Source organism: Archocentrus centrarchus, unplaced genomic scaffold, assembly GCF_007364275.1.
Source record: "Archocentrus centrarchus isolate MPI-CPG fArcCen1 unplaced genomic scaffold, fArcCen1 scaffold_41_ctg1, whole genome shotgun sequence".
NCBI classification, from domain to species: domain Eukaryota; kingdom Metazoa; phylum Chordata; class Actinopteri; order Cichliformes; family Cichlidae; genus Archocentrus; species Archocentrus centrarchus.
The window spans coordinates 2,603,627-2,624,866 of record NW_022060267.1 but is presented as its reverse complement, the minus strand read 5'-3'; the positions used below and the strand labels follow the sequence as shown (position 1 = coordinate 2,624,866).

At 41.2% G+C, this 21,240-nt stretch overlaps 1 long non-coding RNA gene and 1 pseudogene across 1 annotated transcript; both read right to left on the bottom strand.

The window, feature by feature from the left end:
- Positions 1-203: 203 nt before the first annotated feature.
- Positions 204-4,333, bottom strand: LOC115777012 (uncharacterized). Its single transcript, XR_004019570.1, has 5 exons — positions 4,205-4,333; positions 3,486-3,556; positions 1,760-1,831; positions 718-781; positions 204-638 (listed from the first exon to the last, which is right to left on the bottom strand). It is a non-coding gene; the product is annotated as an uncharacterized LOC115777012 (long non-coding RNA).
- A 9,766-nt stretch (positions 4,334-14,099) lies between these two features.
- On the bottom strand, positions 14,100-16,635 carry LOC115776935 (uncharacterized; annotated as a pseudogene).
- Positions 16,636-21,240: the final 4,605 nt, after the last annotated feature.

Below are 21,240 nucleotides of genomic sequence, written 5' to 3'. Positions count from 1 at the left end.
CCTATTTTATGTCTCAGACTATTCTTCCATCCTTCCCACCCGGTGTCAGAGTTTCTCTCCTTTAAACAGGGATGTTTTCTAACTAAAGCTTCTGCAGCCTTGCCAATTTGTGTGCTACTAGGATATGCCTTCAGTCTAAAGATTTCTTCCCCCATTGTCTCAAGTATGTTGTGTATTTGATCTCTAGGGAGTCTAATTACTGTCCCATCTTTTTAATATGCTGCATTACCTTCCCTTAGCACATGTTCCATCTCATAAGAAAATGTTGGAACAATAAAAACCTCTGGCCACCGACTAATACGCTCTGGTGTATCTGTGCTATCAGTACTATCAGTCAGAATGATTGTGTCATCAGTGCTGGTTGAAATCTGGTCCAGCTCAACTAATCTGACAACTCTGACAGATGCTGTGCTTGGCAGGTGTTCTATTTCAACCAAATTACACAATGCATTATCAAAATCTGGGTCGTGAAACTGAAGCCGAAAGTCAAAAGTCAACTTTAGCCTAGTTCTGATCTCAACTATGAGGGCTTGTACACTGCTTGGGCAAGATGGTAAAATTAGTCTTTCAGCATTATCAGCATCAAGGATGACCCTTAGCTTCAATCTCTCTGTTGGCTCCATCTGAGGTTGTAGTTTCTGTAACATACAGGATTCAAATATTATAGTGATATTTCAACACACATTGAGTTGTCATGTAATGCCACTTATGTATTACCTTTACATTGGCGGAAGGCTGGGGAGATCTGCTGATGTTTCAGTTCTGCTTCTTTAGTCAGACACTGGAATGAAATGTTTTGTTGTTAGAATAAGTTCATTTGCAATCTTATAAGCAAAATGCGGCATGTGGTCAGACAGCTGGCACAGAGATTTTATACTATGACCCTTCGGTTGATGCTCCACTAGTTCATATGACCTCAAGTGCTCAACATACAATGTGTCATAGTCTTTCAAGAGAAAATAAATGTTGTTTCTGATGAGTAGTACATTTAGAATCTCTTTGAACTCTGGCAATGCAGCATAAGCACCAGTACATACAAACATGCCAATTATAAAGTTTGTACCATCAATTGTTACTTGTTTTGTTCCATATATGGTGTCGCTGTCAGCAATACCTGAGATAAATGATTGTGTATCTGCAGGTAGTGATGCAATGTACAAAGACTCCATTTTGGATGTCTGTACAGGTGGTTTGAAAAACTTTGATGACGACAAGTAAAATGCCATCATTCTCTGATGTCGCTCTGCCAAAGTTTTTAACACATTTTTGTAGTTGTGAGTGTCATGAATTATTTTTTTGAAAACCTTATGCTTTCCCTCAAATCTCATTGTCCAGAGATGGACTAAGGGACCAAAGCACTTTATTAAGTGTGGGTAATGCTCGATGTAATGATGCTTTGGCCTGAATCGAATATTCGGAAAAACTTCCTTGAAGAAATGTCGGTGCTCCAAAATTTTACAAGCCATGTACTGAATGGTCTCTTCATTAAAAGTGTGGAACATGGCAAGTTGAACAACATCCTTTAAGTCCATTAGCACTTCCCAAAATTTGTCTCTTTCTGGGACTTTGGAACCAATGAGAAGAGGAAACAGTTTAAGCAGGGCATGATTTTCATGTCCATTGCCACCAATGGTTCCCCGGCTGGCAAAATTTGAGGGTATTGGATGAGGGCGATCAACTTTGTCAGAATGTTGGTATGGAAACCGCAATATTGCTCTGTTCAAGTCTTCTAGGGTAAAATATTTTCTAGAAATCAAACCTTTTAAGCAATGCGCCAACTCCACTGGAATGACACCTTCAAACAGGTCATGCAGGAGGTCAGGTGGGAAGCCTGTGACAGGATGGAAGTAGGAGAGATGGTCAGAAAGAACACAACTGTTTTTCACACCATAATTTTCCTCACTGCCATTGCTCTGAAGCTGATGTACAAGATTATCATGAAAATCTTTTGTTCTCATCACGTAATCTCCTGTTACAGCATTTTCTGTTTGCATTTCTGTTTGTGTGGCATGACAAAACCTGCAGAAATGTGTAGACCTGAAGCTTTCATTGAAACCAGCAAGCCCATGGGCAGCAAGGTTATCTGCCACAACAGAGTAGACAGTGCCTCTAAGACATTCACCAAGGGTATCAATGTAGACACCTACTTCTTCAAGAGTTTTCAGATCATTCAAGAGTGGTGACAACACTTTCTTATATCCAAAAAGGTGTACATCATTAGAATTGCACAAGAGAGCGAGCTGAGTGCAGTGGAGAGCAGAACGAGATTTATCTGGAACGTTTGCCAGTGTCCAATAAACTGCAAAAACTTTATGTATTTTTTTGAGGTACCAAGTGGGTTTGTGATTTCAAAATCATCCACATAAAGTAATATTGACAGTTTTGTTCCCTCTTGTGACAATAGAACGTTTTCCTGGTAGTAGGATCCATCACAAAATGACATGAAATGTCCAGGTGTCTGTGTGGGTGCTTGTTTAACTTCTTCAAGCACATCAGTTTTTTTCAGCAACAATTGCAAAGATGTAAGAATTGGCACATATTTGTAGGTGTGCTTTGATGAATCAATTAAATACTCCACAGGCTTGACATATGGAAAGTTTGCTTCATAGTAAGATTTTCTCATCTTAGCTGTTGACAGTGGTCCTTCAGATGTTACACATTTGTGTAAAACATTGCTATCAGAAACTACCTGACAAATCTCACCAACCAGTTCGTCGGTATATGGACAGTTGTGCTTCTGTAGAACATCAACAACTGATTTTCTAATCAGAGGTTCTGATAACAAAAACAGATGATCAATATGCTCAATGATCTCCTGTGTTGCTCTCTGGGACACATGGAGAATGCTCTGCATTTTCAAGAAAAAGCCAGCCAGATTGTACTGCAACTGCTCTTTTAAGTCCTCAGGTCTACCGATACTGCTAGTGGATGCCACTTCATTTTCATGTAATGACTCTAGTGATTCAAGCTGCATTTCATCTTTTTGGTCTACATTCATGACACATTGTACAATGCCTTCATCATAGTTTGTTGAACTTTGGTGGTCTCTGCATTTGTGGGCGTTGAATGTTGAGTATACATTGGTTTTAAATTGCAGTCCTTGAAAGGACATAGGACAGTTTCTTTCCGTTTTAAATGCCCCCTGAGATGGATAAACATTTGTCTTTCAGTGAATGGCTGCTTAAAGGTACACACAGGGCAACAAAATCCATATTCATTAAAAGCTGGGTAAGAGCTGTCTTTCCTTTGGGTAGCAGTGTGTATTCTTGACAGATGTATCTTTAATGAATTGAATGTACTAAACGTACACATGCAGGTGTTGTAGAGACAGGACAAAGGTGAAATTGTAGAGTACTGACTATGGTTAAGCCGATAATGCTTCAGCAACATGACTTTTATTGCAGTAGAAAAACTGCACAACTTGCAATTCCACATTTTGTCATAGATCAAAGGGTCACAATTAGATGTCAAATGTTTTATATCACCTTTACTGGCTGTCTTTAGAGGCAGAAGAGCAGTGGATGATCTCTCCGTGTGTGCTGCTTCTTATCAAACACTGTAATGTCACATAAAAAAATATGTTCATATATTTGACATTTGAACAGAAAGCTAGCAGTGCGGTATTTTTACATTTACACTCTTACTACACCCAAAAATGCTAAAGTTGGATAATAAAAGTTTCAAAAACATTATCAACAGTAAGTTTTGGTCTTATGTAAGAGCAAATTTTCAATTTCAGTTGGTAAGCTATGACTAAACATTAATTTTAACTTTAAGTTTTTTGCCATGAAGCTTTGAAAAAGTAAGTTTCACCACTCCAACAGTTTTATCCCAATAAGCCGCCAATCCTTATATTTAAATTTTTTTTACAGTTGGGCTTGTCCACTGAGTTTTTCACACATGTTGTTTAAACATTTGGACTAGTGAAAGTTTAGTTAAAAATAATTGAACTTTATTTTATCATTATGCTTTGTAGCTTTGAAAAGGTAGGTTACTTAACAACTATTTCACCAAACACTATAAAACAGGCGGACTTCAAAAAAAGCCAGGCGGGAGCTGTGCTAGCAAGCTCCGTGTGCTAGCTAGCTACCTCCGTGTGCTTGCAAGAATCTTTTTTCTGCATATCAGCAATATCAGCAAGTCTGATAAATTCACCTGCAAGTTGTGTATAAGCATTTACAATAATTAAAGAAAAAACATTTACCTTGTAATTTTCACAATGTAGCCGCTAAAATTCTTCTGTGTCGTGTGCCTCTAATGGTGGACAAGTCCGGGCAAAACACCTTGCATCGTGCACAAAGCTCAGTGATGACATCAGAAAAAGGAGGGGTTTTATTTCTTTGGGCTGAATCAGTGATCACAACTCAAACAGGTCAAAGCAACAGTACTCAAAATGAATGATAAACAGATGTGTACTTATTGCAAGTGAGTTAGTACAACAAACTGTTCATTTTGGATCTACTTAAATCAGTTTATAAAAGTTACTCTAACTATTTAGCTGATCTGAGTACAAATAACTAACTTATTTTAGTAAGAAGCACCATTGGGTTTTACAGTGTTGTGATGTCATTGTTTTCAGAGAAGCCACGTGGGTCTGTTGCCGCTGCTTCGACTTGCAGCGCTGCTATTCATATGTAAAGTGGAGTCGTTAACACCTCCGGCTGACCGGCTCCCCCCGTACCTTTACCCCCCCGCTGATTCTGGTTGTACGTAAACGACCATATCCGTCTCAGGCGAACGGATATGCGGATCCCAGTATACTGACGAAAGCTGCCGTTTACTAGCGGCGCCCGCGTCAGTATACGGGGACGAATATGCTTCTTTTCATGCAGTGAGTGCAACGAGGAACAGTGGACACAGACCTCACTGATACAGAACCTCAGAGCATCACATTACATTGTTTTGCCCCTTCCAGCCATCCTACATACGTCACACACACATACCTGTCAAGTTTTGTATTTAAAAATACAGGAAATTTTCCGCTGCTAAAAAATAGAGGCCACTATATGACATCATCACCTAATTTGCATAACTGTTCATTTGGATACTGTAGTTGCAATCGAGGCTGCAGGAGAGGAAAAACATCTTTGGAGACAAAAAGTGAAGAAAAAACACCATAAATATGTTTAGAACTACAAATAAACTTTATGAAATAACTTAATAACTTTAATGCTTTGCCTAGACCCACATTACATAGATCTATGTTGTCCCATATTGTTTAATGTTAGAATATCAAATTTAATGAAAACACTGTGGGGTGAGACTGCCAGCTACATTCAGCCCTCCTCCTTTATCTGGGCCACTGTTGCCAACTTATAAAACTCGCTGTCGGCTCTCAAAGGTTGATAAAGGCCGAAGGGAGGACCGAGGATGGAGCGGAAGGAGCGGGTGGGGAGGCTCGGTGTGTAAGTGAGGTTTTGGGGTTGGAGGGTGGAGACAAAGTGAGGTCTAGGTGATGCCACAAAACACTGCGACAGTGGAGGATTTCACTGTCGCTATATCCAGGGTTCGTACGGGTGCTGGAAATCCTTGAAAATGCTTGAAATTTAATATTGTCCTTTCAAAGTTTGAAAAGTGCTTGAATTGTGGATATAGTGCTTGAAAGTGCTTGAAATTGTAACCGCTTTTTTGTAAATAAAAATTTAACTATCTGGTTGAATAGATCGCTTATGAAATGGAGAAATAAAATGAGTCATAAACTCTAAAAATTAAAATTTCTCCGCGTGGGTCTGGGCTGCCTGCCTGCCTGCATGTGATCTGTTTGTGACCACGCCCCTCCCCAGAAGACAGAGTGGCCGTTTTAATGAATGTTCGCGAAAACTGCAAATTCCAATTATGGATCAGACGAATATGGAATACTCTTAAGTCAAAAGTCACGCACGAGAAAAAAAAAAAAAAAAAAAAAGATAATACGCGCAAACAATGTAATTCCGCGAGCGCAGGTGTTCATTCCTCACGAGTAAATCCAACAGCGTAGAACTCAGCTGCGCGCATCCACGGAGGCGCTCTCGTTCACTTGCACACCACTGCGCTGTTGCGTGGTCTGCAGCGATATGGCCTCCGATCTGGTGGATCAATTCAAAGGCTTCATTGGATTTTCTAAAATAGGCCATCATCGATTCACAGAAAGACCCAATGGTGATATTAGACAGGAATAAGCTGTGAGTGCGGCGCAGCAGGTGTGGAAAGCAGCCAAAACCGCCGAAGATAAATTCAACAAGGAAGGGGAAATATTGTTCCAAAAAGCTGAATCAAAAATGTAAGCCGTACGCAATAAACCGCAGAAAACGATGATGGATTTTATTCAGAAGGTATGTACATTAATTCTATATGTTCCTGGCATATTTTCATCTATGCTGACCCCGTATATTTGTGCATAATCTGGTGATCAGCAGTTGGCACTGATGCCAACTTTTGTGTAAGAAAACTAGTTGTCGGCTGTCTCAAAAATCGCTAAAGGACGAATCGAGGTCCGGGGGTGGGGTTGGGTGTCCCCCTCGGTGCCGAAGAGAGGTCCGGGCGATGCCACAGCGTAGGAAGGGCCGCAGTATTGCTGTATGTACACAAAACACAGCGACAACGGAGTTTTCATGTTCTTGGTGTTGCGCTAAAAAATTATTTCCGATTTTTTTTTTTACTGTATTGCCTTTGCTTATATCAGTAAATAGACTGTGGCGCACAGGATTTATGAAGGGCTTATATATAAAATGAAGAAATGACTTGTTTTGCAAATATATTTATGACTGCATTATTGTATCAGCATTATAATCAATCCAGTCGTTTTGGCTACCCTTTATAGAACTGTAATGTTATATTTGTTGCAATTTCTGCAGCCCTCTTGGCAGATCTCTCAGGAAAAAAGACATTTTTAATGTCAATGATAATTTTTACCTTCATTAATAAAGAATATATGAAAGGCACTTTGCCAAGAAGTGATTGCAGCTTCTACCTGTGACAGGAGTGTTGTTTCTCGCTCAGAATGACATAATATCATTCACGAGAGATATGTTTGACACGTTTCACAGATTTTAGGCCCAAAATTAATCTACAGCAATTTAAATACAACAAATAATTTTTTTGGCAAATACTGGCAATCACTTTTTGGCACAAGAGCGGCTATTCAGATGATACAGTGGTATGCAAAAGTTTGGGCACCCCTGATAATTTTAATGATTTTCCTTTATAAGTCATTGGCTGTTCGGATCAGCAGTTTCAGTTAAATCTATCATATAGCAGATGAACACAGTGATATTTGAGAAGTGAAATGAAGTTTATAGGATTTACAGAAAGTGTGCAATAATTATTTAAACAAAATTAGGCAGGCGCATAAGTTTGGGCACCCTTGTTGTTTTATTGATTTGAATAACTTTAGCACTAATTATTGGAACACAAAATTTGTTTTGTAAGCTCATTGACCCTTGACCTACATACTCGGGTGAATCCAATTATGAGAAAGGGTTAAGGTGGCCAGTTGCAAGTGTTTCTCCTCTTTGCATCTTCTCTGCAGAGCAGCAACATGGGAGCCTCAAACAACTCTGAGATGAGCTGAAGACAAAGATTGTTCAACATCATGGTTTAGAGGAAGGATCCAAAAAGCTCTCTCTGAGATTTCAGCTGTCAGTTTCCACTGTGAGGAACATAGTGAGGAAATGGAAGACCACAGGCACAGTTCTAGTTAAGGCCCGAAGTGGCAGGCCAAGAAAAACCTCAGATAGGCAGAGGAGAAGGATGGTGAGGACAGTCATAGTCAACCCACAGAGCAGCTCCAAAGACCTACAACATCATCCTGCTGCAGATGGTGTCACTGTGCAGGAGAGGCTGTATGAGAGAGTAATGCAGAAGAAGCCTTTTCTGCACACACACCACAAACAGAGTCGCTAAAGCACATTTGGACAAGCCAGCTTCTTTTTGGAATAAGGTGCTGGGGACTGATGAAACTAAAACTGAGTTATTTGGACATAACAAGGGGCGTATGCATGGTGGAAAAAGAACACAGCACTCCAAGACAAACACTTGGTACCCACAGTAACATTTGGTGGTGGTCCCATCATGCTGTGGGGCTGTGGGGCCAGTGCAGGTACTGGGAATCTTGTTAAAGTTGAGGGTCGCATGGATCCCAGTCAATATCAGCAGATTCTTGAGAACAATGTTCAAGAATCAGTGACAAAGATGAATTTGTGCCGGGGCTGGATACTTCAACAAGACAACAACCCTAAACACTGCTCAGAATCTACTGAGACCTTCATGCAGAGGAACAAGAACAACGTTCTGGAACGGCCATCTCAGTCCCAGACCTGAATATTATTGAAGATCTGTGGTGGGATTTAAAGCGGGCTGTCCGTGAAACCATCAAACCTGACTGAACTGGAGATGTTTTGAAAAGAAGAATGGTCCAAAATACCTTCAACCAGAATCCAGACTCTCATTGGAAGCTATAGGAAGAGTTTGGAGGCTGTTATTTCTGCACGAGGAGGATCTACTAAATATGGATGTCATTTTTCTGTTGGGGTGCCCAAACTTATGCACCTGCCTAATTTTGGTTAAATAATTATTGCACACTTTCTGTAAATCCTATAAACTTCATTTCACTTCTCATATATCACTGTGTTCATCTGCTCTATGATAGATTTGACTGAAACTGCTGATCCGAACAACCAATGATTTATAAAGGAAAATCAGCAAAATTATCAGGGGTGCCCAAACTAAAAAATTGTAGATTGCTCCACTGCCACTGTGTACAGTGTGGCGGCATGTGCATTTTGTGTACATGCAGTGCAGTATAATGTTTCTATAGATAGGAAAGAGCATATTTGACAGCAAGATTTCCAGAATTTTTCAACACCAGGATGTGTTTTTAATACTTCCTATTACATAAAATACCAAAGAACCAGTAGAAATGAAATGTCATGAAAAAATATCAACATTTTCTTTATACACTTTTGGGGAGGGGGAGGAGGGTCTGAAAAAGAGTACTCTGGAACTTTGGAAAATGTTAATTGTGAATGACCCCTCAATGTGCTGGAAAACCTTGAAAATGGACCTTGAATTTGATCCTGGAAAAGGTGTACGAACCCTGTATATCGCTTTATGGGGCAAAAAAAGAAAAACGCTAAGTTGGCAGCACTGAGGTCCAGTTGTTTTTATGGGGTTGTTCTGGCTGTCGGCATTAACTTAGTGATAGTGACAATTCAGTTTGGAGCGGCACAGAAATCCTTTAAAAAAATTGAAAACTGAAAATATGGGAAAATAAAAATACGGGAATTTCTCAGCCAAAACAGGAGACCTGACAGGTATGCACACATAAAGATATATGCAGTAGTCTGGACACACAGGTCTCATTGCATCCCTCTTCTGTGGAACCAGCTTCCAGCTTGGATTCAGGAGACAGACACCCTCTCTATTTTTAAGATTAGGCTTAAAACTTTCCTTTATGATCAAGCTTATAGTTAGGGCTGGATCAGGTGACCCTGAACCCTCCCTTAGTGATGCTGCTATAGGCCTAGGCTGCTGGGGGGTTCCCATAATGCACTGTTTCTTTTCATTCACCTCTTTTCACTCTGTTTATACTTCACTCTGCATTTAATCATTAATTATCATTAATCTCTGGCTCTCTTCCACTATATTATTGTAGGTGTTTACTGTACAATATAAAGCCCTTTCAGGTGAGCATTGTTGTGATTCAGCACTATATAAATCTGAATTTAACTGAACAGAATCATCATTTTCTGCACGACTTTATGTCTTTATGTGACTCTATTGCAGTTTCTCTGAGCATTGCATGGTCTGACCTTGGACTGAATTTGCTGGGACTTCCACACCTGGGTAGATTATGATGTTATGCTAACACACACCTGAATGCTCCACAGCTGTATACTGTGCAAACTTCTGCTTTTATAGAGCTGTCCACGCTGATGCTGATCAGTTAATCAGTGTATTTGAACCCTCTCAGTTCCTATGAAAGCAGTAAGACTTAGAATCCTGTGAACACCCTTTTTCACCAGCCTGTACTTTTGGCACCTACCTCTCTGATTGGCTGTCTGTCTGATGGTGACATCAGCGTAGGTCACATCTACAGGAGGAGACTCATTTCTTCCTGATTAAAGGAAAGGAGGAAACACCATGACACAGCAGGTGTGAGTCTGTTCTCAGGTGACACTCCTGTTTCTGCAGTCAGGACAGCCCTAAAACACGTCTGATGGAGCTGTTTGTTATCCAGCTCTGACAAACTTCTTCAGGGAGCTCCAGTGACCTCACCACTTCTTTCAGAACAGCTGTGTGATCACAATCTGAGACAGATCGAGTCTAAGTTATCATCATGGTAGTTCCAGCTATCCAGACACATTGTTATATTATTGTGCTGCACAGCTGAGGTCCCCTGAGTCTGACTGTTCAACAGATGATGTTCCTCATCAGCTTCTGGTCTAAAACTACCTCTGACCCTGGATTTACTGACACAATAACTTCTGACTGATCAGGTCAAACGTTCAGGTACCAGCGATTGTTTCTGTTCTTCTATATCATTAAACTGCTGCACTTCATTCAGACTATGATGGATCCCATCATGCTGATGCTCACAGCTGATTATTTTTTTATTTTACCTTCATTTAACCAGGAAAAAAAACACATTGAGATTAAAATCTCTTTTTCAAGTGTGTGTATGACAATTATACACAGAAACAGAAAAGAGCCATACAGGTTAAAAGGATAAATAAGTTTAAAAAAAGCATGTCATTAGAAAATGAAACAAAACATCTACAGCTCATTGTGATCCTTGGCAGGTTATTTAAACGTGCCTTAAACTCACGTATTGAGATCAGGTCCTTAAGTTTGAGGTCTTTTTGAATTTTGTTCCATATAGAAGGAGCGATGAATTGGAACACTTTCTTACCTGTCTCAGTCCTGGACTGAGGAACAGACAACAAACAGTCCTGAGAGCTCAGAGTGTTTGGACCAGGGGTCTACTCCAGGAAGCAGGTCCAACAAACTGAGTTTATAAACTCACCCTGAGTTGATCAGCTCTGAGTGTGATCACCCTGATTCAGCACGTGTGAGTAAGGAAAGAAAGCCATCATCAATATAGCTCTGATACCAGGAGTCACCATGGCAACAGGGTAGATAAAGGGCAGAGCCTCCATTTTAATCTGATGATGGAGGATCACACGTGTCAGTGTGGAGCCGGACGAGTCACTTTAATCAGCCTGACCCACTCTGACATCATCACAGACAGAATAAAGTTTATTATAAATATATCATTTCTTTATAATATCTGCTGTCATCATTTACACAACTTGAATCTCCATCAGATGAAGCTGAATCCTAATTTTACATTTGATTAATAAAATCTAATTATTGAGCCTGACGGACAAACTGCAGGAGACAGAAAGTGAAGATAAAACTGTGGAGAAACATCTCAGACTGAGTTTACTGACAGACCTGTTAGAGACTGAGACAGCAGCAGACGCTGACCTCAGGTCAGTTTATTTAATAAAAACTGTTTTTACTGCAGATTATGACGGTTCAGTTTGTGATGGTTCGGTTTATGGTTATTTGTTTAAATAATTGTACAATAAAAATTGAATCTATTGATGGAACAAAAACCTCACTTTATTCATTTTTTTAATGGAGGATTTCATTATTTCTGCCATTACTGGATAAAAATGAGATTCACAGAAAAACTGCTTTAATGTTTCCAGTTTAACCATTTTAATCTGATCTAAGATCAGCTTCACTGATAGATGACGGCTCTCTGACCAGCAGAGATGTTTCACTGAGTTACTGTTAAAGGTCAGAGGTCAGTCATAGTTTCATATTCAGCTGGAAACATTCAGAGCAGATTTCCAAGTCTGTGATGAATGTAAAGTTTTACCAGTAAAGGCAAACATGATAAATGTCTCAGCTTTATAGGTTAAAATATTTCAGTACAGTTTGGGAGGATTTTAATTAAAGAATGCAGATAAAATAAATCCATTATGAACAGATCCAGACTGGATGAGCTGGAAAAATAACTGGAGCCTGAACTGGATCTGGACCTTATCCGGTCTGAATCCCTGATCCTGATCCGTTTGGATCCTCCTGCTGTGCAGGTGGACTCGGACACAGTTTGCTGATCCATTATAGAGCCGACGATCACAGATTTAGGTGATTTTCAGTGAAAATTTGTGGAAATTCATTCTCTGAATTTCAGACTCCAGAACTTTCCAAATGACATCATTTCAGTCACTTTAAATCCATTTAGTTCAGTTTGAAGTCTTCAAGTCATTTCAGCCTCATCTTCACTCAAACATTCCCATCATCTCCAGGATCAGACATTTTTCCATCAGTGAGCTTTTCCAACACGACCAATGATCGATCATTGATCAGTGATCAGTGTGTTCTGTGTCAGCAGCTTCATCCAGATCAGTGTGATGTAACAGTGATGCTGCAGTAACTACAGTAAATGTTTCAGAGGAACTGACTGACAGTCTGACAGCTGCAGCTGCCTCATTATAAATGCGTGACATCATCGCTGTCTCCGTCCTTACAGCCTGTTGACGAGTGAACGACTGTAAAAGCTTCATGTTACAAAATAACAAACTAACGTCTAACTGGGATTTCAGAGCTTGTAGAAACATAAACGTCTGCAGATGAATTCGCTCCTCTGACGCTCTGACAGCCACTTTATGAAGGAGGAAATGAATGGGAGTGTCAGACAGGTGGTTCAGGTGCAGCAGGAGGGGCGGAGTCAGAGAGACACTCAGAGGTTGTTGGATAAAACCTGCCAGGTTAGGGTCACAGAGTCTGTTACCATGGTGACTGACTCAGAGTTGGAGTTAGTTACCATGGTGACTGACTCAGAGTTGGAGTTAGTTACCATGGTAACTGACTCAGAGTTGGAGTTAGCTCTTCCTGGAACTGAAAACCTGAGTTTCCTCATTTTAGGATTAACAAACCAGAGTTGGAGCTAAACCTGCTTCCTGGAATAGCACCCTGAACTCTTCTGTTGCAAATGGGTCTGAAGGTAGGAGGGAAGCAAACCTAGTACACACTTATATATAAGAACGCACCAATGTTTGAACCTGCGAACCTGAAGGGAGGGCCATCCAACACGTTCATGCAGCAAACAATGATGAGTAAGAGCCTTAGAGATAAATGTTAATGCTCCATGATATCGAGAGCATGTAGACTCTTAGAGAACAAATAAAGAACAGATTTTGCTTGTAGACAGGGACCCTCGCAGTGGGTGTAAAACTGATTTGGTTGTCGTCTCCAGCAGAGCTTAAATGTGTTTCTCACCCTCAAATGTTTCTGCTGCTCTGATGAAGAATTAGAAATACTGGACAACAAGCACCAAACTGTGACCCAGCTCTGTGTTCTTGGAGGGCCTGTGACTCAGAACATATTTATAGTACAAAGGTAAAACACTGGCATGGATTCATTAGATACAATAAAGCTATTATAGAAAATATAATCAGCTGATTGTGAGGTGGGACACTGATTTTTCATGAAAGACCTGATGTAAAAATTTCTCTAACACAAAATGAGAAAAAGTTTTAAGATTTGTGGAGACCATTCTGAAATGTGGTTACAGAAAGTAAAACAGAATTGGTCTCTGATGGAAAGCATGTTGGTTCATGCTGAGAATTAATTCATCAATTAATTTTATACACGAGTTTGGATATGGTCCCAAACTCTATACAAGTTTTTTTTGTGTGGGGGAACTGTGTGTGAAATATGTGATTGCTGTAAGAGGAGCAGTTTCCTGATTGAATAAACACACACTGCTACAAAGAACAGGAGGCAGAGTCTTCAGCTTTTAGGCTCCTCTTCCTGTTTAAAGGGAGTTCCTGTCATGTAACAGCTGTGTGGCAGGAAGAGGACCTCAACGCAGGATACGTCAGAACAGAGGTAAAATGCCAAACTCAGCTTTATTGGCTGGCAGAGCAAACACAAGGCAGGACTGGACAGGACCAGTGGCAGAGAATGCAGAACAAAATAAACCCCACAAGCAAAAGAAACCCAGAACAGAACAGACACAATACGGCAAAACACACAGGGTCAAAAGGACCCTGGACCATGAAAGTTCTTCCTTCCCACTGTCAGCAGCTGCTGCTCACAGGGGGTCATGTGATTGTTGGAGTTTCTCTCTTGTATTGGAGGATCTTTAGCTTACAGGATGAAGCACCTTGAGACGAGAACTTTAGATAAAGAAGTCAAAGTTCTGATCTCCATCCTCTCCTGTTCTTTTCTACCTTCCAGCTCACAGAGCCTGTTTCCAGCTGAACCATGTTCTCTCTGCTTTATCTCAGTGATTCCATGGAAGGAGATAAAGTGTGATGGAACATGGATGGACCATCATGGATGGACCATCAGCACCCACTGATCTGGACTGTGGACTGATTAATAATTCATTCATGAATTTAGTTCTGCTCATATCAGCTGACAGACTTCTTACCTTTGAGTTTCCTCCTAAGGAGCAGAACTCCAACCAGAACTCCAACCAGAACTCCAACCAGAACTCCAAGCAGAACCAGAAGAACCAGAAGACCCACAGAAACCAGACCTGCTGCAACTGGGATCAAGCAAGAGGGAGGAGGAGGAGGAGGAGGAGGGCAGGAGGCTGGGGGGTGGATGGAGACAGGAGAGCTTACAGGAGGAGAGGGAGGAGGACAGACAGTAGGAGGACCTGCAGAGGAAGAAGATGGTGGAGTCAGTGATCAGTTTGTTACCAGGTCAGCAGTTTAGTTCATGTCTTTAAACAGGAAGTGATGTCAGTGTCCTGACCTCTGACCCTCAGAAAGCTCTGAGGAGATGATCCCAAAAGATCAGTAGAACACTAGTAGAAACCTTCATCAGACTGCTGGACGTTAGTGATGACGTGCTCTGATTTAGGTCCAACAGAACTACTTTTGATGTAGAAATGAGCTGAGACTAAGGCACCATTCTTCTGTCTGCAACGCAGAGTGACATCACTTCCTGTCCTCACAGGAAGTGCAGGGATCTCCAGGATCAGATCTTTATCTGACCAACAGAGACACAAACAGAGTGATTCAGAGACAGAGTTCCACCAACAGAGCAGAGACAGCTGGGAACATCTCACTGTCTGTACCTGAAACACTGATGGACACTTCATCGCTCTGCTGTCCAGATCTGGTTTCACACCAGAGAACTGCACTGTAAGAAGAGTCAGTATCCAGAACACAGGAGGAACTGTTGGTCCTCCTAAAGCCTGCAGCTGCTCCACAGTCCTCAGTGAGTCCTCCTCTGCTCCTCTTCACTGTCCATCCATCAACTGTCTGTCCATCATCATCAACACAGCTCAGAGACACTGAAGAAGATCCTCTGAAGAACTGCTGAAGGTTTGGACTGACAGACAGAGAGACTGGAGGACAGACACACAGAGTAAATGTGTTTGTGTTCTTGTTGGAGTCTCTGATTGTTTCACTTCCATCAACTCACCTGCAGAAACAGTCAGTGCAGACAGCAGCAGCACACACACACCTGCAACAGGAGGGCAGAGGTCATTAAAGGTCAGAGGTCAGTAAAGGTCAGAGGTCAGTAAAGGTCAGAGTGAATGTTCAGTTCAGTGTTTGCAGGTACATCTGTGTGAGTATCAGAGTGTGTTTTTTATTGGTGAAGGAAGAAACCTGAAACACTTTAAAAATGAAAACATTTAATATATTAAAGAATCAGGAGATACAACACATGCACATGTGGGACTCAGAGACAGAGACAGGCCTGTGTGTGATCTGTCTCCCTCCCCTCTGAGCCCGTGTTCCTCTCTGACCATAACATCTTCATGCTGCCACTATCTACATGTAAACAGAGTCTGTGCTGCAGGTTGGCTTCCATCATTGGTCCATCCAGTGCTGCTTTTTCATGACTCACATTCCTTCCATCAGTCATAAAGCCTTGTACAAAAAGAACATCTTCTCCCCTGATGTTTCAATGTAATCACTACAGAGCAGATTTATCCAGATTAATAACAGAACATGGTGATGTTTTAATTGTACATACTGTGGCTGAACCTCCAAGATCAGATGCACTGAGACTGAGAATTTAGTCAGGCGCTTTCTAATGCTTAATGTATCTATTTATTTATTAAATTGTCTGCTGTTTGCTTCAGCCACTGTTTATTAATTAATTTCCTGGAGTTTACTTTTAAACATGTCATTTTATTCTTTTGATAGAAAATAAACCCAACATGAGTCTCTCCTGTGTTCAGTGCTGAACTCATGGATGTAGATGATGGAGGAACCAGGATCTCTTTGGAGCCTCCAGCTGAGGATCTTGGTGTTTTGACATGAAGCTGATGAGTGAGGGGGGGGGGGGTCTGACTGAGACACTGAGTGACAGCAGCTGTCAATCACTGTGTAGCCCCTCCCTGAACCCTCCCCTGCTTCCTGCTCCTCTGTGGCTCTGATGGGACCATCATCTCCAACATGAACTTCATGTTTGATTCAGTCTGACCTGAAAGCAGCGACTGAGACCATCTGTTGGAGATTTATTGCTACTTTCAGCATCATCTATACTGTTTCCCTCTGTTAGTTGTGGATATCTGCTACTATACATATATTTCATACACTGTACCATTTAGCCTTAACAGCCCCTTATACTGTCAGTACCATCTCTCCCCCCTCTGAACTGTCTCTCTTCCATTATACTCTCTCTACTTTCTCTCCCCTCTTTGAACTCTCTCCTTATACTGCTTGTACTTTCTTACCCTGCTTGTACTTTTTCTCTCTCCTCAGGTGTCCTTACTGTCTGTACCTTTTCCCACCATTAGCAGTGATTATCCTTCACTTCTTATGTAAAAAGGGACTTTCCCTATTGTTAGCAGTCATTTATTCATATGTGGTTAAGTGTGGCTTCATAACGAGCTGCTACTCTGTCATTACTATTTAAATTCTATTCTAGATTTAACAGGGAGCCAATGAAGAGAAGCCAATATGGGAGAAATCTGCTCTCTCTTTCTAGTCCCTGTCAGTACTCTAGCTGCAGCATTTTGGATCAGCTGGAGGTTTCTTCCTGTTAAAGGGAGTTTTTCCTTCCCACTGTCACCAAGTGCTGCTCATAGGGGGTCGTTTTGACTGTTGGGTTTTCTCTGTATTATTGGAGGGTCTTTACCCACAATACAAAGCGCCTTGAGGTGCCTGTTTGACGTGATTTGGTGCTATACAAATAAAACTGAACTGAATCAATTGTCTTGTGGTGTTTGGACCATCTATCCTACAGAGCACAGTGTGTGTGATTTAACTGCTGTGTCTTGTATATAAGTATGGCTACATCTCTACATGGATGGGGTCACTATACTACAATATTTAACACACCTGAGTCAGATATAGAAGTCATTAGCAGGACTCTGGAGAACTTGACTGCATACTGAGGAGGTCATTCAGCCATTTGATTCAGGTGTGTTGGATCAGGGACACATCTAAAACCTGCAGGACACCGGACCTCGAGGCCTGGATGTGAGGATCCCTGATATAGAGCAAATGTTTTTGGAAGAGCTATGAACTGTAATTCAAACCCATCAGCTCTCTGTAGTGTAGACAGTGTGCTGTCTCAGATCCATGGTCCAAAAACTGAAAGGGCATTTCTTTTGTCTCCTAGACTGCATGTGTGAGGGAGCACCACAACTCAGCAGCATCTTTCTCCATGTTAGTCTCTAATATGTGTCTGAGACCTCGTACTGTTAAACCTACTCTCAAGATAACTCTTTAGTTTTGTCCCAACAGCAAAATGTTGATTAATGACAGAGACTGTTTCTGTTGTGTTCAAGGCAGGAACACCATCTCTGTTAATCTGAGTTACTGGATGCGATCTCATTTTTGTCCACAGGGTGGTGAGTTGGGGCTCCATCACAGGGCTGGGCATTATTGACCAAAAGTAATATCTCAATATTTTTTCGCTGAATGGCGATATATGATATATATCTCGATATTGTTTCTTCCCAAAGGTATAAACGAGGGTCGCTGTACACGGGGAAAACGCCTGACTGCCAGAACATCGTTTTCAAAACTCCTGCTTTAGCCGTTGAGTGGAAGTTAAACACAGATATAATTCACTCAGATGATTTTAATGGCTGATGTTTGTTTTTTTCTGTGTTTCATTTGTTGCTGAGCAAATCAATAAAACTGATATTAAAAATATTTTTACTCAGGATGGAACACGAAAGCTTTTTCACCGGGAACGGGAACATCGCAGCGGAGATCGTGAAGATCGTAATATTTATTAAACTGTATTCCAAACATGTGTCTGTTGTGAGTGGTGGAAGTCTTGTGGAATAAAAACAACATCATTTTAATATTTGACCTGTTCAGTAAGCAGCAGAGCTGTGTATACATGTATAATGTTTTTATTCAGAGATGACATTTTTAAAACCGAGCAATCTCCTTACAGCAAAGATGCTGTAAGGAGGCGCTATGCTGTAACGCGAGAACGCACGAGAATCTCAGCAGTTTCCAACATGGCGGCCCGTCACTGACTGCAAAACCTTTACTGATTAGTTTCCTCCACCAACTTATTGTTAGACAGTGTCAGAGGTAATTGAGGATTTCTAGACATTTTTTCTCTCTAACTTTAACACTCTGAAGCACAGCAAAGAGGATCTGGACAGCCTCTACAGGTGTATATCGATGAGTGTTTCGAGCAGATCGTCATGGGCAAACCGGATAAGACCCCGACTCCCTCCACTAGTAAAGGAGCTCCGTCTACCAAAAGAAGTCACCCTGAACACTCCTCAGAAGCGACCTCTCCACAAACCAACACTGTGATGGACATTCTGGAGTCCATTAATAGCAAGATGACTAGTTTCAACGCCCGCCTGGCCCTGGTTGAAATCCTCTACAAGGAGTTTCAGGCCTTGCGGGAGTCCATAGAGTTCAGCCAGCAGCAGGTGGAAACACTCACTGCATCCTCAAGGAGTTGGTGAAGTCCCTCACCGAGGGAATGACCCGGCTCACCAGAGAAAATAAAAAATTAAAGTTACCTGGGTCTCCCACGGGAGGAGGCCCTGTGGTAGACCCAGGACACGCTGGAGAGATTATATCTCTCGGCTGGCCTGGGAACGCCTTGGATGTAGCTGGAGGAGGTGGCTGGGGAGAGGGAAGCCTGGGCTTCTCTGCTTAGGCTCCTGCACCCGCGGCCCAGCCAAGGATAAGCAGAAGAGAATGGATGGATGGATGGAAGATACCGTTATCGAGCTCCAGGCCCGCAGCATGAGGGATAACCTCATATTTTCCGGCATCCCGGAAAAGGCAGAAGAAGACCCAGAAATAACTTTGAAATCCTTCATTCAGACCCACCTGAAGCTCCCGGAGAACACCACAAAGACCATCGCCTTTCATAGAGTCCACCGCCTGGGAGGTAAGATGCCCCGACGGATGCAGGCCCTAATCGATCGTGGACAAATTCGAACATTACAAATAAAAAGAGCTGATGAAGAGCCGCTGCTGGGAGCTGAGAGGAACCGACTTCAGCGTAAACCAGGGGGGTCTCAAACGGGCCACTTCTGGCCTGCGAATTGATGTCAAATTATAAAGCAATTTGGCCCGTTAATACACACACACACATATATATATATATATATATTAGGGGTGGGACTTTAACGCGTTAATTTTGATTAATTAATTATGGGGAAATTAACGCGTTAAAATTTTTAACGCATTTTAATCGCACTTTGCACCGTGGAACGTTTCTCAGTGCGCGAGTTCCCGGCATACAGATTATATCGACGCACAATGTCCAAATTAGGGGCCGCATCCTGCGAAGGACCCGGCCCACGTCTTTCGCAGCCCACGAACACCACAAAGGCCGGAAGTGAGCGGCTAGCCTTCATATCAGCTGCCGTCACCTCTGCGTAGCTCATGTCGCCTAGCAACCGTGAGTGCGAAGCACAGCTGTGTAACACCAGCTGTTAAACAGAGAACGAACTTTTTCTCCTTTTTGTGGTTTAATTTTAAGTCTTTAATTCAAAATAAGCTGTTAAAACAAGCATAACACATTTCAACATCAAGGAATACAGCTGAGCTAATGATTAATTTCCAACTATAACAAGTGAGACATTAATGTTGAATAAAACTATCCAGTTATGATGCTTAACTTTAATTTCAGGAGTTTGCTTATCACAGGAGCACTTCCACCCTTCGTTGGTCTGTGTAGCAGACTGGTGGGAAAATAAACAACATTTTAAAGTTTAAGCTTATGTATATTGATTCATTCATCAACCAAACTTAAATTAATATTTCTCATGTCAAATATTGAAATGCGATTAAAATGCGATTAATTTCGATTAATTAATTACAAAGCTTGTAATTAATTCGATTAATTTTTTTAATGGAGTCCCACCCTTAATATATATATATATATATATATATGTATGTGTGTATATATATATAATTGTATAATTATATATATATTATAATATATAATTATATTATATTATTATATATAATATAATATATATTATATGTAATTGTATAATTATAATTTATCTGGATTATTTTGGTCAGTATCCCTGTTTATCCCAGCTGACCTGAGTACAGTAATCCATGATATAATTATAACTCGCCACGGTCATGTTGTGTTTCCATTGCAATTGAGGACCACCACAGTGTGGGTGGAGTTGATATAGCAGCGCGGGCAGTAGTGTCTTTATGTTATTTGTAGCTAATGCCAGTTTAATATCATCATCATGCATAAGTCCCCGTACAATATTTTAATGGATGAAGGTTATCATTGATAAGTATGACCCTATACCCCCAAACATGTCATAATCGCCTCAGTGTACTTCAAAAGAGCCACCGTTAGTGGACTTTCAGCAACAATTACTGTAATAACACCACAGTAATACTCTATGCTGGTTGTGAAGTGCAGTTTCTCAGCTTTCAGAAACTTTGAATTTTTCCAATAGGACAAACGGTCGCATTATTACGGTAATTCAAATTTCCTTTGATCAGCCCTCAGGCTCTGTGCTAACCAGCTGCTCGGCTAGTAGGGGCAAGTAGCGGTGCTTCAGCGGTGATCGCCCGGCAGTATAGGGTTACAATATGTATGCTGTGTATGTGTTTCAGATGGCTCTCATGTTTATGGAAGCTCATTTCTGCCACTAAAAAAAAAAAAAATCGCCATCCGTAACTCAAAATTTTGAGTTAGTAACTCAAAATTTCGAGAAAATAACTCGAAATTTCGAGTTAATATCGCCATCCGTAACGCAAAATTTTTAGTTATTAACTCAAATTTTCAAGTTAATAACTCAAAATT